General features: G+C 37.4%; 1 protein-coding gene across 2 annotated transcripts in view; it reads right to left on the reverse strand.

The window, feature by feature from the left end:
* Positions 1–16,558, reverse strand: part of Ctnna1 (catenin alpha 1) — a 160,178-nt gene that overhangs the window by 106,183 nt on the left and 37,437 nt on the right. The window lies entirely within an intron of this gene.

Consider the following 16,558-nt stretch of genomic DNA (forward strand, 5'->3'; position numbering starts at 1 on the left):
GGGAGGGGAGGGGAGGGGAGGGGAGAAAGAAAGAAAGAAAGAAAGAAAGAAAGAAAGAAAGAAAGAAAGAAAGAAAGAAAGAAAGAAAGAAAGAAAGAAAGAAAGAAAGAAAGAAAGAAAGAAAGAAAGAGGGGCAGGAGAGAAAGAAAGAATAATAATGATGAAACAAGCACCTTCACATAGTGCTAGTGAAGGCATAACATCTAGAAAGGGACTTGGCACTAATTCAGAGATTTAAATACCTCTTCTCTTTGATCTAACGAAAATACTCTTTTCCAGAAAGGATTATTACTATATGTATTTTTGTTTTAATTCAAGATTTGAATGAGAGAAAACAGATCTAAATCAATCTACTCTCAAACTGGATATGGTGGTGTACACCTGTAATCCCAGCACTCAGAAGGCTGAGGCTGGAGAATCACCTAGAGTTCAAGGCCATTAGGTAGAACCACTACACTGTGTGAACAATTACAGCTATCCACATGTACAACCCTGTCAAAGACGTAGAGTTCAGCTACTGACTTCATTTCTCACAATGAAACAGCACCAAGAGCTCAAGAGCTCAAGTGCTCAACCATAAATAGCTGGTTGACTAAACTGTGGTGCAGCCTACAACTGCTATACAAATATTAACAAGTATGTTTTAAAATATTAAGGTTTATGAAAGAATATTTGGTAGAAAAATACAAAATTATAAATGTATATAATTTGTATTTTTCAAAATTGGAAAATATTGTAGTCAAAGGACAAACAAGAGTTACTACTAGGTTGTAATCTGCCTCTTTGCATTATTCTATACATATAAAAGTTTCTATAATGAACAAATATTTTATCTAGAATAAAAAACTTAAGGTACAAAAAACAAAATATGTTTTACCATAGTTATGAAGAATATACTATATATATATATATATATGTATGTATGTATATATATATATGTATATGCATTTTATACAATACTGATTTCATGTATGTATGCATGTATGTATGTATGTATGTATCCTATACAATACTGATTTCGTATAGTTCAGACTGGCCTTCAACTTGCAGTGATCCTCCTGCCGCAGCCTCCCAAGTGCTAGGATTACAGCCATGCGCCACCATGCCCGACTAAATTATTTATAACATTCCCTGGAAACTCAAAGTTACACTTTGGTTCAATCGTGTCCATTGATACCCTTTGGGGAACCTATTCTCTTTCTCTTTTATCTGAAAGCAAGGAGTAGACTAGGACTGGGTCTTTTGTTCACTGGTAAACTCACAGTGCCTATACAGTGATGGTTTCTGTATCCCTGAAAGGCTCCTCACATTCTTCCTTGGCTGGGTATGCCCATTTTAAAGTCTAAAGCCATTCACTTTCTCGCCTCTTCCATTTTTTTTTTTTTTTTTAAAGATCATTCTCAAGAAACCCAGCTACGTCTCAAGAGACCTACCAAATTTTTCCTGGCTATCTACTTCAGTTGCATAATATGAGCTTAGGGGGAAAAAAAATTTAGATTTGCCAAGACTCATATATTAATAAAGCTTAGAAGCACTGTGGAGTACTACGAGTAAAGAAAAGCTCTGTATATTTGCCAGGTCAGAAATAACAGTGAAGAACTTTATATAGGTTTTCCTGGCTCTAATAGACTCTTTTATCTCCAAGAAAGACAGTGACATACGGCAATCATTCTGTGGATTCATTAAATTAACAATGACATTCCATAATTTAAAAGATGGAGCTCACTTAGAATCAACCCTGCCAGAGTTCTTCCATTTCTTAGTTGTAAGTTAATTTCTGTTGGCTACTTTTGTGGGGGGAAGGGACCAGGGATCGAACTCAGGACCTTGTGCTTGTGAGGGAGGCACCAATGAGCTAAATCTGCAGCCCTGGCTAATTTACTTTTAAGTATCCACTTTTGTCAAATGGTTCAAGTGGTTTATTGCTGAGAGAGATGAGAGAGAGAGACAACTACACATTTTGCATAAAATGAAAAGATGCACAATCAATGAACAATTGCCAGGAGGTGACGTGATTGGTCACAGATCATGTTGTGCATCTGCTATTTTTGTGCACTTCGTAACAAAATTTGAACTTCATGCAATTACTCATAGCTAATTAAAATACTGTGGTAACTAAATTTTGAACCACACTGTTGAGAGAGTTATGGTATTTACTTAACTGCCCCCACTAAAATTTGTGTATATCAGAACCCTGCAAAGTAAGGACTGCCTAGGATACAGAAAGACACAGCAGAGTGCTCAGAACATTTCCTGGCACTCATGTACTCTTTATCACAACTGGAATAACCAAGATTGGGGTAAGAAAGACAAAAAGACACTAAAGATACACAACTGAAGAATGAAGATCCTAGATTACAAACAGAACCCCACACAATTAGAAACACATACAATCAGGACAAGACGCGATGGAAGCTGTAAGAGGAGTAGACAGTGGTTCCTGGACCCTCAAACTGAGAAGTGAAAGCAAGGAAACAACAGACTTCTGGGCAGTAGAGAAAGATTATGGTTTTCTCAGAAGTAAGGCTCTCTTTTACAAACTGAGCAGGTTACATTCTGAAGAGAATCTGAGGAGAGTGGAAAAAATTCTGAAACAGTTGCTATGGGAAATGAAAAGAGAGTTAACTCCAGGTAAGAGAACTGGAGGACAGAAGGTCTCAGATTGGGACAAAAACAATGACTTTAACGTAGACTCTTAAACCTACAGTCTATCTAAATGAATCAAAACTCCTCGAAGATTAGCTTATATTCAAATACATTTATACCAGTTCCCCAAAGGTATTAATTACGTATCACAAATTCTAACTTCTTCTACCCAAGCACCTTTTTCAGCCAGCATGATATCATTCCAAAGTTAAATTAAACATACTTACATCTACACTAATCTCTTAGCTCAGAGCCATAATGACAAATCCCTACCTTCATGGCTAACATACGATATTAGTAATGAAAACACGTCAAAAACACACTGACTGATGAGTTAAAACATTCAGATCTTCTCTATTCATAAAACTATGAAGAAATATTCAAATAAGCCACTAGCTAAGCACAAAGTAAAGAACTGCTGCACAACGGTCATCCCTGTAAAAGGAAATATGACAATAAGATTGAGAATTTTAGTAAGCTTTTTCACAAAATTAAATGCAAAAATAAAAAATTCTTTAAAAGATAAATAGGTCTACAATGCACATTTCAAAGAAATCAAAACCACTCTTGGGCCAGGGATTTAGCTCTGTGGTTCTGCCACCTGCCTCACAAGTGCAAGGACCCAAGTTTGATCTTGGTACAAAAAAAAAAAGCACTCCTCTTAAGCAAAAAAGTATAAAGCAGAGAAAATGAGGTGGACAGGAACCCTGTTCATGATCATATGGTCACCAAAAAAGGCTGAGAATGTAACTGGGTCTTCTGGCCTTGTCCCACGAGGTGCCTCCATTCAACCTTACCATACCTAGTATGAACTAAAATATAAAGGAGATTAAACTTAAAAAGAAAACACTACTACTACACCATGTACCATGAAATCAGATCTGCAATCCCCTGGTGTTTTTCTCCTTACTAAAGGGATAAAAGTTAAGCCCCCCAGTTCAAAACAAAGACAAAGGCAAATTATAAAGGAAATGAACAACAAAACAGGTCATTATGAAAACAGACAAGATCAAGGCTTTTCTAAATCATTAAATATCTTGACTCAAATTTTCTCTAAGCTATCAAACTTAATAAAGTTATTTGGAAATGACATGCTTGGAAAAGAAGGGGGCAGAAAAAATGAATACTAAAAACAGCTGAGGGTACAGCTTACTGCTAGAGCACTTGCCTAGCATGCTTAAGACTCTAGGATCAATCCCCAGTACCACCAAAAAAAGAAGAAAAAAATTACTAAAAAGAAGAGGCTTGTTTTCTATTTTCATTTCATTTTCTTTTTTTTAGCCTGAGACTAAGAGACATGAGATACTCTATTATGTTGTTCCTTTAAAAAAAACAATGTCAGCTATCATGGCTTTCTTCACAATTAATTCACTGGGAGGGACTTCTGCGATGTACTTTTTTACCTTGTTCACCTTTGTCTCAGCCAAAGCTCACTCTGCATAGCCACTTTCTCTTCCCCACTCTTCATTTTTACTTTTTCAAATAAACTTTGCTAACATTTTTTAAAGTCACACAGGAAAGTTGATGAACATGTTACATTTCTCCAAATAAAACAAAGTTTTAGAATGAGGTTCTGAATCCCACCTCCATTATTTAGTGGCTGTGTAACTTTGGGGTACTTCATCTCTACTTGGTTTTCTCTTTCGTAAAATAACAGTATCTCTCCCACCTCATTAAACAACATAATATATGGAAAACTCAAATATTTCCAAGTCTACTTTCACTTTTCCATCTACTTTTCTCAGTCTTTAAACCTATTCAGAACACAGTCATTAACCACATACTGGCCATTTCTTACACTTTTAGAAATAGTCATGCTAGTAAGTTTCCTAAAGGATATAGCCAATGTTGACTTTCATTGTTTTGTTTTTGTTTTTTGGGGGTTTTTTGTTTGTTTGTTTGTTTTGGTTTTTTGAGACAGGGTCTCACTATATAGTTGAGACTGATCTGGAACTCATTATGTAGCCCAGGCTGGTCTCGAACTCACAGTGATCCTCCTGCCTGAGCCTCCTGAGTGCTGGGATTACAAGTGTGAGCCACCACACACAGCCCAGTGTTGACTTTTAATACTGAAGCAATAAGTATGGTGGCACACACTTGTGATCGCAGCACTCAGTGGAAGGCTGAGGTAGGAAAATCAAAGCAAGTTCAGCGACCAACCTGAACTACATAGAGTTCAAGGCCAGTCTAGAATATACAGGGAGACCCTGTCTCAAAAAAAACAAAAACAAAAACAAAAAAAACCCACACACACACACACATATATAAACAGTAAAAGGTTGACGACCTACTTTAATCTCTACTAGTAACAGAGTAAAAAATTGGTCTTTTTGTAGTAACAGCCACAAACCAAGCTTGAGAAGCTTTGCTGGGCCTCTATTTTTTAAAAAGGACTTTTCAGCTAAACTGAGATTCCTTCTAGTACTCAGCAACTGATCATTTCCCTCACCTATCCCAATAAAAGTTTCACACCCCCAAAAACCTACACTGTACTCCAAAAGCCCCAATGGATACAACAGTTACACTTTCTTTTCTCTAAATCAATACTCAGGATAACTTTGACCTACTCCCTGGCCAGATCCTTTGTACCTTTTAAGTCCAAAACAAGATACAAGTTTTGTAGGCCCAGTAGAAGAAGATAGCTATCTTCTATAAATTATATACTAGTCCCACTCAAGGTATCCTTATTAATGCAATTTTTGTTTAATTTACACTTTAAACAGTAGATATAAAACAATCTATACCACACAATGAACATGGTGATCACAATCCTTTTAAGTCATCATGGGCAAGAAATAGAATAGGCTACATCAACATATAACAAAATATCAAGTTTGCCACAAGGTGGATGGGCCTGATATGAGATTTTTTTAACTTCCTATAATGAATATATTTTAAAATTATAACTAACTTTAAAATATTTTTAATTCATTTGTAAAATATATAAAACTCAGCTTTTTTTTTTTAAACTTAAACTATAAAAAGCCTATGGGGAAGCCTTCTCCATTGTTGGTGGGAGTGCAGACTGGTGCAACCACTATGGAAATCAATATGGAGATACCTCAAAGAGCTGGGACTAGAGGTTCCATTTGACCCAGCCATCCCTCTGCTGGGTATCTTTCCAAAAGAATTAAAAGAATCACACCACAGTGATATATGCGCACCAATGTTTATAGCGGCACAGCTTGTAATAGCTAAAGCTTGGAAACAGCCCATTTGCCCATCTGTTGGAAACTGGATAAAGATGTGGTTTTTCTTTTCTTTTCTTTTTTGAGACAGGGTCTCACTATATAGTTGAGACTGACCTGGAACTCACTATGTAGTCGAGGTTGGGCTCAACTCATAGCGATCCTCCTGACTTGGCCTCCCAAGTGCTGGGATTACAGGTGTGAGCCACCGCGCCCAGCTGGATGAGGTTTTTCTATAAAATGGACTACTACTCAGCCATAAAGGATGAGAAATTAGAGTCATTCATAGGAAAATGGATACATATTGAGGATATACTCCTAAGTGAAATAAATAAGTCACACATGTAAATATCAAATCGTTTCTCTGGTGTGGAAAACTATAATGGTACACAAGATCCTAAGGGGATAATAGTGTGAAATAGGAAGAAAAGGGCTAAAGGTGTAGGGAAAGTGGGAAGGGTTGGGGAAAGGGAATGAGGGAATTAAAGAAAAAAATATGAGAAAATGAAAAAATGGAAATAAAGTGTTTGTAAATGGGGAGGGGAGGAGGGATGAAGGGAGAGCAGGGACAAGGGGCAAAAATGAGAACCAAGACCTTTCATGTGAAGGTACAGGATCCCAGTAATGAATGTAACTGTACTGTATACCTAGATTGTACCAATAAACTCAATAAAAAGAAAAAAGCCTATGGTACTAGTTCATTGTAAAAATGAAAAACTGAAATTAGTATACATAACTTTTTTTTTTTTTTTTAAGTATTGGAAACTGAACCCAGGGCCTTTGCATTTTTTATTTTCAGTCAGGGTCTCACCAAGTTGCCCAGGCTGGTCCTGAATGTGCGCATTCCTCAGCCTACCACAGTGCTGGGATTACAGGTATGTGCCACCATACTCAGTCATTTTTTAAAACTTTGTAAAATCAGCGATCTTGAAAGGCTCATTCAAAATATGGCTGTCAATGGATCTGCAGCCCTAATCTCGTTTTTATTTTCCAGGTACAGCTGATGCAGGAGAAGATCACAGAGATATTTCCTACAGTAGTAATATTACAGTAAGCACTTCTTAAACAACATTTTATGAGAGCATGTTGTTTATTACAACTGCCAAATCCAACAGAGAAAAGATATTTTAAGACATCACACCTGGATGGGCTTTTGCAAACCAGAAAAAACAGCCCTGTATTAAAAGGACAGAAGCTTCCAGGTGAAGAGTTAAGTACCAGTCAACTGTCTTAAATATGAAATTAATTCATTTCAGCATTAATTAGTTTCATGGCTACATGGGGAATTCCAACTCCCTACACCCATTGATTTCCCAGATGACCTTGCTCAAGTCTGTTCTTTTAAGGTAAAATTATTTTAACTGTCTAAAACCTTTTCCTTTTCTCAGATCTCACACTTGTTAACAATGGTGACCATCAACCTTTCATTTATAAAAACCCTGCCCATAATATTAATAAATGAGTAAGTTGGAGGATATTATACAGCCAGTAGCAATTATGTTAAGGCCATGTGTTGCAGGGGTACATACCTATAATCTTAGCTACTGGAGGATCAAAAGTTAAAAGGCCAATCTGGACAATTTAGGGAGACTCTCTCTCAAAATAAAAAGGTTGGGGATATATACCTCAGTGCTTGCCTAGCTGCCCAGCCTGAGAGGCCTGAGTTCAATCCTCAATACCAGGGAGGGAGGGGGGAAATTAAATTGTAGGAGAATACTTATTAGATCCTTAACATCTTTCTTTCAGTATCAGAAAGTTGGGGGGGAAATGCCACAAGCAAGCATAACACATTTCTGTCTAAATGAGCATACTCAGCAAACAAGCTGGGAAAGTTCACACAAAAATATTAACCACTGGGGGCCAGGGGTTTGGCTCAGTGGTTCCACCGCCTGCTTTGCAAGTGCAAAGACCCAAGTTCAATCCCCGGTACCCCCCGCCCCAAAATTAACCACTTGTTTCATCTCTGACTTACAAAACTACCCGTGATTTTTTTTTCCTTTTTTTTTCTTACTTTGAAAATACATGCTCCCTACAGAAAGTAACTTTTATTTTTTAAAAATATTTTCACTCAAAGGGGTGAAGGGAGGGCAAGGACAAGGGGAAAAAATGAGAACCAAGATCTGTCATGTAAAGGTGCAAGATCCCAATGATGAATGTAACTGTACTATATACCTAAAATATACCAATAAACTCAATGAAAGAAAAAAAATTTTTTTTTCTTTTTTTTCGTACCGGGGATTGAACTCCGGTCCTTGTGGTTGCAAGGCAGGCCACCAAACCGCTGAGCTAAATCCCCAGCCCCAAAATTTTTTTTTCGTTCTGCCCAAGAAATAGCTATAGGAAGAAAAAGGACAGCAAGCAACTCACATCACAGAGAAACTTTTAAAAATTGCCCTAAACCTAACAGCTTAGCACCAAACCTAACAGCTTAGCACCTTTTTACATGGGCCCTGGGGATTTGAATACCTAAACTTTCTCTATCATCGAATTTTTAATTCTTTTATTTTTTAAAAAAAATCATCATTCCACCAACTCTCACTTTACAAAATAATAAAATGACCAGGCCAAGACTTCACAAATAAGCCAACTTCAAGATAATCAAAAGTTAAAATACTTTTCTCACCACATTCTTTCCAACCCTTCCCTGACTTTTAATTAATTTTCCATAATCTGGCAATAAAATAGGACATTATCCATATTTATCAAAGAGGATAAACTGGCAATATAGTTCCAAAGAATTATCAAACTTCTTAACATAACCCTTATGAGAAGAAACTTATGGTGGTATATAATATCTGGCAAAACCCATACACCCTGTGACATAAAGGTAAACCTGAATAAAACACACAATCCTCCTCTCCATCTTAACGTTTCTATTCATTGTAGAGGGCTATTTGTCAAAAATCTCAGCCCCTTAGATGACACACTACAGCTACAGAAAACAAACAATGATTCAAAGAATCTCTGACAGGGGCAGGGCTATGGCTCAGCTGTACAGCACCAATCCCCAGTACCAAAAGAATGAATCTCTGACAGATGCTTTAAGAGAACTTTCTGAAATGTGATTTTTATTTTAATTTACAAAACTGTTGATCTTTTAGAAGTCAACCCAAGAAATAAGCATTTAATACCAAGTTATTTAAATCTGAAGCAGAGTAGCCTAAAATTAGTGGACCCTAGAAAACCTTTCAACCAGCCCTCCTCCTCACCCCCAGATGCTTTGAAATTTCCACTCTTTCCAGTTGACAGACAGAATGGATTTTTTAAAAAGTTAAAATAGAGTACCACACATATTCATGTTCTCATTTTCCTTACTAATTCAAGTGTACCCTGCTGCTATTCAGAAACACTCCAAAGAGAGGCACTTACTTCCTGATTACACATTCAAATAAATGCATAACATGCATTTCAACTTGGAATCACTTTCTTAAGAAATTAACTCATGAAAACCAAGTTGCTGCAACATCATGGTTGAAATCATGCCAAAGCCAAAATTTTAATATTTAAGATAACTTCCTCAGCTACACGGTACAAATATATTATATTAAGGCACTAGTAATATTATCCACTGTTACAAGTATTACTGTCCTAGTTAGTGGTGTTTTTGTTTAGCTTAATAAAATAGACTTAAAATTTTTAAAAAAGAACAATTTCAAAATGACAGGAAACATTAGAATTTAATAACTTCATTCTTCTTTCCTCCCTTCCAAGCTGGCTACACCAGAACTCAAATCCGCAAAGCAGCATATGCTCCCACCACAAGGGCAGTGATGCAGAAGCAGACAGCAGCATCCTTGATGCATTCCAAAGCAAAGAAAATAAAGCCTCCACCCCTACAGACTTACAGTTTACATCAAACTACTTTTAAGATATAAAATGCACAGATGATGAGTTAATCATTTTACAGAATTTATATTTTGCTTCTCAAGTTAAATGATAAGCAAAAGAAAAAGGATTAAATAGTAAAGCTAGAAGTATGGAGATCAATAATGAACATGTTTAAATTAATCACAGTCCTCAGGAATATATGAAAGGTAGGGTTAGAAAGTATAACAACAGACCAAGGAATCACATGAAAAGAGACATCCACAAAAAAAGGAAGAAGAAAATTAGATGAAAATTCTACCCAGGTAACAAGTGGGAAAAGGAACAAACCGGAAAAGAAAAAGCCAGAGCTCAAAGCAAAAATATGAGTAAAATCAGCTTTTTTATTAGATTTAATGAAGGAAAGTTATTACTTTAATATGAAGACCTAATTAACTTAATCTTCTTCAAACTGTTAAATATTTCCCCATTGCACTTCCAGAGCATCAACACATTTTAAAACTAAAACTTAGCATTCCAAAGTAGAAACACTTGTCATTTTTCTTCTGTGAAAAAAATGTTATATGCTGCCGAAGCAAGCACTCTTCTGTGAAAAATTAAAGAGCCCATATGTAGGATCAAGCTCATGATCTCATCCTGATTAAAGCCACATGAACTAGACTAAACAAATTAAAATGCAATCTATCATCACACAGCAACATAAAGCTCCTTACAGCTATGTTTTAGGTTTTCACATCATAAATTCAGCAAATCCAGCCTCCACTCTAATTCTTGTCTATCTCTGAGACCCTCCTTGAAGCACTCACTGACAGCTGCTTTGTCCTGATCACATCTGCCTTTTAACATCTATCTTCCACACTGCCTATGTATTAGATGAGAGTATAGCAGTCTAAAGCTGTCAACATCTACCCTTGGACAGGAGACCAATTTTCACCTTTCAATCTGACTCTAATCAGTTGCCAGGGGAAAAATTATACCTCAAGGGCCTGACAGTTTGTGCTTAATAATCCTTTTGCCAGAAATGAAATACATTATTTTCCTTAAAACTGTCTTGCCAAGATGCACAATGAAAAAACACACATACCTAAAACACACCACATACAAGCTGTACCAAGGATGACTACATTTGCTCAATTTCACTACACAGTTGCAAAGATAAAACAAACATTCATTCATTCATTTATTTATGCATGTATGTACCGGGGATTGAACTTGGGTCCTTGCACTTGCAACGAAGGTGGTGGAACCAGTGAGCTAAATCCCCAGCCCACAAAGGAACATTGTGATATCAAACTTTTGATATCAAAACTTTTACTGGCCATCCCTTCTTGATAGCAATGTCCTAAGAGACCATCAATTTTATATACTTATGTGCTTTAACAATTATCTGAAAAAGCTGAGATGATAACTGCACCATTAAAGTATATTCATAAATCAACTCTAGGTCCACACATTATTCAAATGTACTCACAAGTTTTAACTCTATTTTAGTAGCCAAAAACTATTACTTTCTTGCTCTAAAATAAACATTTTTATTCATTCTTTTTCCTTTTTTTTTTTTTTTTTTTTTGGTACTGGGGATTGAACTCTGGTCCTTGCTCTTGAAAAGTAGGCAACAAAACCTAAAATAAACATTTTTAAATAAAACAGTTCATGTTAAGATTGAGATTTAGTATTGAAAATATTAATCTGATTTCAGTAAAGTTGAAGTCTTATTTCTACTAAAGAAAAATGCACATTAGCAAAGTTTACCTAAAATGAACATGATCTAAAAGAGCCAGAACATGAAAAGTTCTCCCCCAGTACAGGAGAATAAACCCAGGGCCTTTGCACTGAGCTACATTACCCAATTCTTCTTTTATTTCATATTTTGAGGTAGGGTCTCACTGAACTGCCAAGGCAGGACTTGAACTTGCAATCCTCTTGCCTTGGCTTTCCAAAGTACTGAGATTATAGGCTTATGCCACTGTACCCAGCTCCTAAACAAAAAAACTTTTAAGACCAATACTAACTAAACAAATAGATGTGAAAGGGGTAAAACTACATGCCAAACATTAAGACACCTGCTTTTTATTTACTGGATGACATCCAGTAAAAGAATGTATTCTAGCTTTACCAACTCAGAAGAGGGATGTACAGGTGAAGGTAGAATAAGGTCACTATTATGTATTTTTTTCAGGATTGAAGAAAAGCTGCAGTAGGCTATCTAGATGTTTTTATGGTATCCACCATGAGAACAACAGTACATACATGAGAGGTGACTGGTTTTGGTTAGTTGGTATGATCATAAAGTGAAGATCAATCCAAATCATCTGGTAGGAAGTAAGAGTCATTGGCTTTGGCTACAATCCTTCTCTACTCAACAGAACTCAATCACATTTTCCAGCTTGTCCTACCACCAAAATTAAAAACTACAGACATAACACAATCATTTCTTGATTTTGTGCTCCACAGTAATTTTACCTCTGCTGTGCCAAAAGATTAATAAAGGGAAATCTAAAAGATCAGCATCTCTAGTCTAATAAGCCATGTTTCAATTTGTGATAACCAGGCAGAATTCAAATAAATAGAAAAGGGCAGGGATTCAACGAATCAACAAAGAACAAATGCTTACAGATACTTTTTACTGCCTTAGGAACTCCTTACAAACACTATGTTTCAGATATACTAATAAACAACAACAAAAACCCCTCAACCTCTATTAATGCCAAACAGCACTTCTCTCTGCCCTTGGATATGCAAATTTAAAAGAACTAGAATAACTGAAACAACTCAAAAAAAGAATAAACTGGGAAGTTTAAAGTCTAAGTTTTTAAGTCTAAAACATACAAGTACAGCAATCAAGACTGTGTAGAGCTGAGCATGATGGTATACACCTGCAATTTCATCACTCTGAAAATATGGAGGAGGAGGATCACAACTTCAAGTTCAGCCTGAGCAACTTAACAAGATCCTGCCTCAAAGGGGGCTGCGGGATGCTGAGGGGCTGGGGACATAGCTCAGTGCTAAGGCTATGGGTTCAATCATCAGTGCTAAGGGAAAAAAATACTGAATGTTGTTGGCAGAGGAAGGGAGAGACACACAGATCAACTGAACAAACTATAAAAACCAGAAAGAATTCTACACAAGTGCAGGCAAACTATGTTTTAAAAAGCAATTCAATGGAGAAAAGCAGTATTTTTAACAAATGATAGTGGAACAACTGAATATTCATATGCCAAAATAAGAATAGTAATAGTAGGGGTAGTCTTAATTTCAGACCTTATACAAAATTTGACCCAAGATACTCCCAAAATTAAAATGCAAAACCCAATATTTAAATGTAAAATGAAAAGCTATAAAACTTTTAAAAGAAAACAAGTCAGAAACTTCACAAGTTAAAGCTTGGTGAAGAATTTATCAGCCAATGACTCATAAATAGAGGGGGAAGATGTTAATAAATTGGACTGCATAGGGCCCAGCATTTAGCTCAGTGGCACCCCACCTGCTTCACAAGCGCAGGGTCCTGAGTTCAGTCCCAGGTACAGATAGATGGATGGGGGAAGGGAGGAATGGCAGGGGAGGGGGGGTAAAGAGGGAAAGGGAGGGGAGATAGGACTGCATTAAAAATGTAACAGTTTTACTACACCCAACTTGAAAGGCTCTCAAAGGCATCACACTGGGTTAAAAAAAATTAAAAAGCCAAATTCAGCTTATACTGTGTGATCCCTCTAATACAACATTCTTTGGGGGGTGGGGTCCCAGGAAAGGGATGCTGGGGATTGATCCCAGGGAATACTGAGCCACATTCCCAGGCTTTTGGGGTTGTGGCTTTTTTTAAAACAGGGTCTCACTTTGTAATTCTGGCTGGCCTTGAACTCAGTGATCCTACCTCAGCTAGAGGGTTGGGATTACAGGTGTGCGCCACCACATCCAGTTGTTTTTTCATTCTGAGACAGGATCTTGCTGAATTGCTCAGTCTGACCCTGACTATCCTCCTGTAACAGTCTTCTTACTAGCTGGGACTACAGACATGTGCTACTACACTCAGTTTAATACAACATTCTTAAAGTAACTAAAGTATACAGTGAATAGTTATCAGTAATTTGGGAAAGCAGAAAGGGAGAGGGTTATGAATATGACTATAAAGAGGCAATATCACTGAGAGGCTAAGGCAGAAGAATTGCAAGTTTGAGCCCAGCCTGGAAAACTTAAGTGTCTTAGCAAGATCCTGTCTCAAAATAAAAAAGGGCTGGGAATAAGAATATAGTTCAGCAAGGTCCTGGATTCAATGCCCAGTAGCACCCAAAAAGGAAAAAAGAAAAACAAAAAGAGATCTCTGTGGTGATAGACCAGTTCTGTGTTTTAACAGTGTTTTAACAACACCAAGGACACGTATAATCAAAGGACAGAGAACTATATGCACACAATGTACCAATGTCAAACTCCTGGTTTCAACCTTATAGTATAGTTCTACAAAATGTAAACACTGGGGGAAACTGGATGGAAAGTATACTGGACCTCTCTGTACATAACACCACCCACCCCTGCACAATACTACAGCTTGAACCCAGAGCTTTTGCACAGAGCTACATCTTCTAAATCACTAAATTTCTTAGGCTAGGCTAGAATTTGAGAGTCTCCTGCCTAAGCCTCCCATTTGTTACCATGCACAGCCTCTTCATACTATCTTTGCAATTTCTTGTGAATCTAAAATTATTTCAAAATTAAAAGCATAAAAAAACAACTATCAGTGTAACTAAACACTGGAGCAAATACCATCGAGCAGTCTTCTGAACTAGATTAAAATTGGTACAACAGAATCCTAATAGCTCTAAATTGAGGAAAATATGTTCTAACTTTAGATAAACCCACCTCAGTTCTTAGCACACACTGCCTTAACATGCTCCTAAATGATTCCAATTGCAGGAAAATAAATCATTACAATTTCTCACATACCATGTCCCTTAGCTTTATCAGTTAAGATCAGTCATTCACACAAGCCAAACTGGCACTCAACTGGCATGACAACTGGTTACTTCTCCCTTCGCATCCTCTGTTGTAGCAGTTCTTGCCCATACATCTCCATTTCCCCTACTACTATGACGGCCTACAGACTAGGCCCTGCTTCCAGCCTCACTCTCAATGTTTTTAACCCTTCCTGCATGTAGCTGAGACTAACCTCTCTCAAAATACCTCTTTTCCTCATATTCTATGTTGTCCAGATGGCAGAATTTCTCAAAACATGAAGAAAATCAGAGACGTATTTCACTTTAAGAAGAAAGGTTTTAAAAATAAATGCAGACCAATACTGGAAAGAGTTGCTTCCCGAGTCCTGCATCACCTGATATAGTCGAGCATATGGGAAGCTGTGAGACCTGTCCCAAGCACAGAATTCTCTAACTCTGCATCATTCCCCCATCCGTCCTCATTTCTTTACTTGGCATTCCAACACATACTGCAAAATATAGCTCCAGACCTTTTTTTTTTCCCCTTGCACTGAGGAGCAAACTCAGGACCTCGCACGTGCTTAAGCATGCACTCTTATTACCTGAGCTTAGCTTATCCTCAGTGTCCAGCCCAGCAGTGCTCTCTATATGACTAACACTCCTCTATAGCCACAGACCTCACTATTGCCCCAGTCACTTACCTGCACATCTTGTAGCTGTCCTGCTTGGATGACTTTTCCCTCCCTTCTTCTACCTTTCAAAACCCAGTGCAAGTTCAAACATCTTCAGGAAGATTTCTAATTCCCATTGTTCTGGTATTCATGAGATTAATTTAGTTTTCACATACATGTGTCCTCATTATGAGCTCTAAAGTAAGATTTAAACCATCCCCCTAAAGTCTCATGTGTTTGGAGGTGGGCCCAGTTGAAAGTGGCAGGTCATTTGGGGGTGTGACCTGGAAGAGTTTCTGGTTCCTCCTCTTACTCTCTACTTTCTGGTTGCCATGGAGTGAGCAGCTGCCCTTTTACCACGCCCTTTCTGCCGTGGAGCCTGCCAACCATGGAGTGAACCCCGTAGAAACTGTGAGTGAAATAAACTCTTCCTGTAAGTTGTGGGTAACAGGTACTATATTTTTCCCCAGCAATAGGAAAGTGACTAATACCAAAAGCTGATACTAGGAAAGAGGCTGTTGCTGTGACTGTACCTGACCATGTAGTTCAGAAGCCTTTGAAACTGTTTGCAGAGGAGTTTAGAAATGTTTGGAGATGCTGGACAAGATGAACTTGTAATGCAGTAAGCTAAGCTTGATGAGTGATACTGGTGGATCTCAGAAGACCAGAATGCTGACAGGAATGTGGAAAGTAGGATTCATGAGGTTTTAGAGGAAAATGAAGACAGTACTGGAAACTGAACTAGACACAATGTGTGTTCCATTCTGACAAAAAAAAAAAAAAAACTTGTCTTCATTTTGTCCATGTCCTAAATTTATAAGTGGTACAATAATTTCAAAGCAGTCCAACATTCATCCTGTGGTATGCATACAGCTGGCTACTTTTAGCCAGATCAACAGTGAGAAGCCTGAGCAAACAGTGATTTTAAAATGTAATGATTTTAAAAATTTAGTTTCATCAGAAAGGAAGCATCTGCAAAAGAAAAGCAAGGCCTCAGATTTAGCTCGTGGGTGCCTCACAAGTACAAGGTTCATCTCCATACCAAGAAAAAAGAAAGAAAAAAAAAAAAGAGCAAGGTTGCTGAAAACTAGCATTATGAAGAAGCCAAGTATTTTGCATTAGGACAATAGGAAAGATGGCTTAAAGGCATGTCTGGAATTGGCCAGATCTTACCCTTCCCAGGGTCAAGCGTATATAAAAAAGTTAACCTATTTTGAAAGACTTTGCCTTAAAAGAGACACCAGAGGCCTGGGGATCTAGCTCAGTACTTCCCAAATGCAACCCGCCCCCCCACCCCCAC

This window comes from Fukomys damarensis, unplaced genomic scaffold, assembly GCF_012274545.1.
Source record: "Fukomys damarensis isolate Sample0158 unplaced genomic scaffold, DMR_v1.0_HiC HiC_scaffold_3, whole genome shotgun sequence".
Classification (NCBI taxonomy): Eukaryota; Metazoa; Chordata; class Mammalia; order Rodentia; family Bathyergidae; genus Fukomys; species Fukomys damarensis.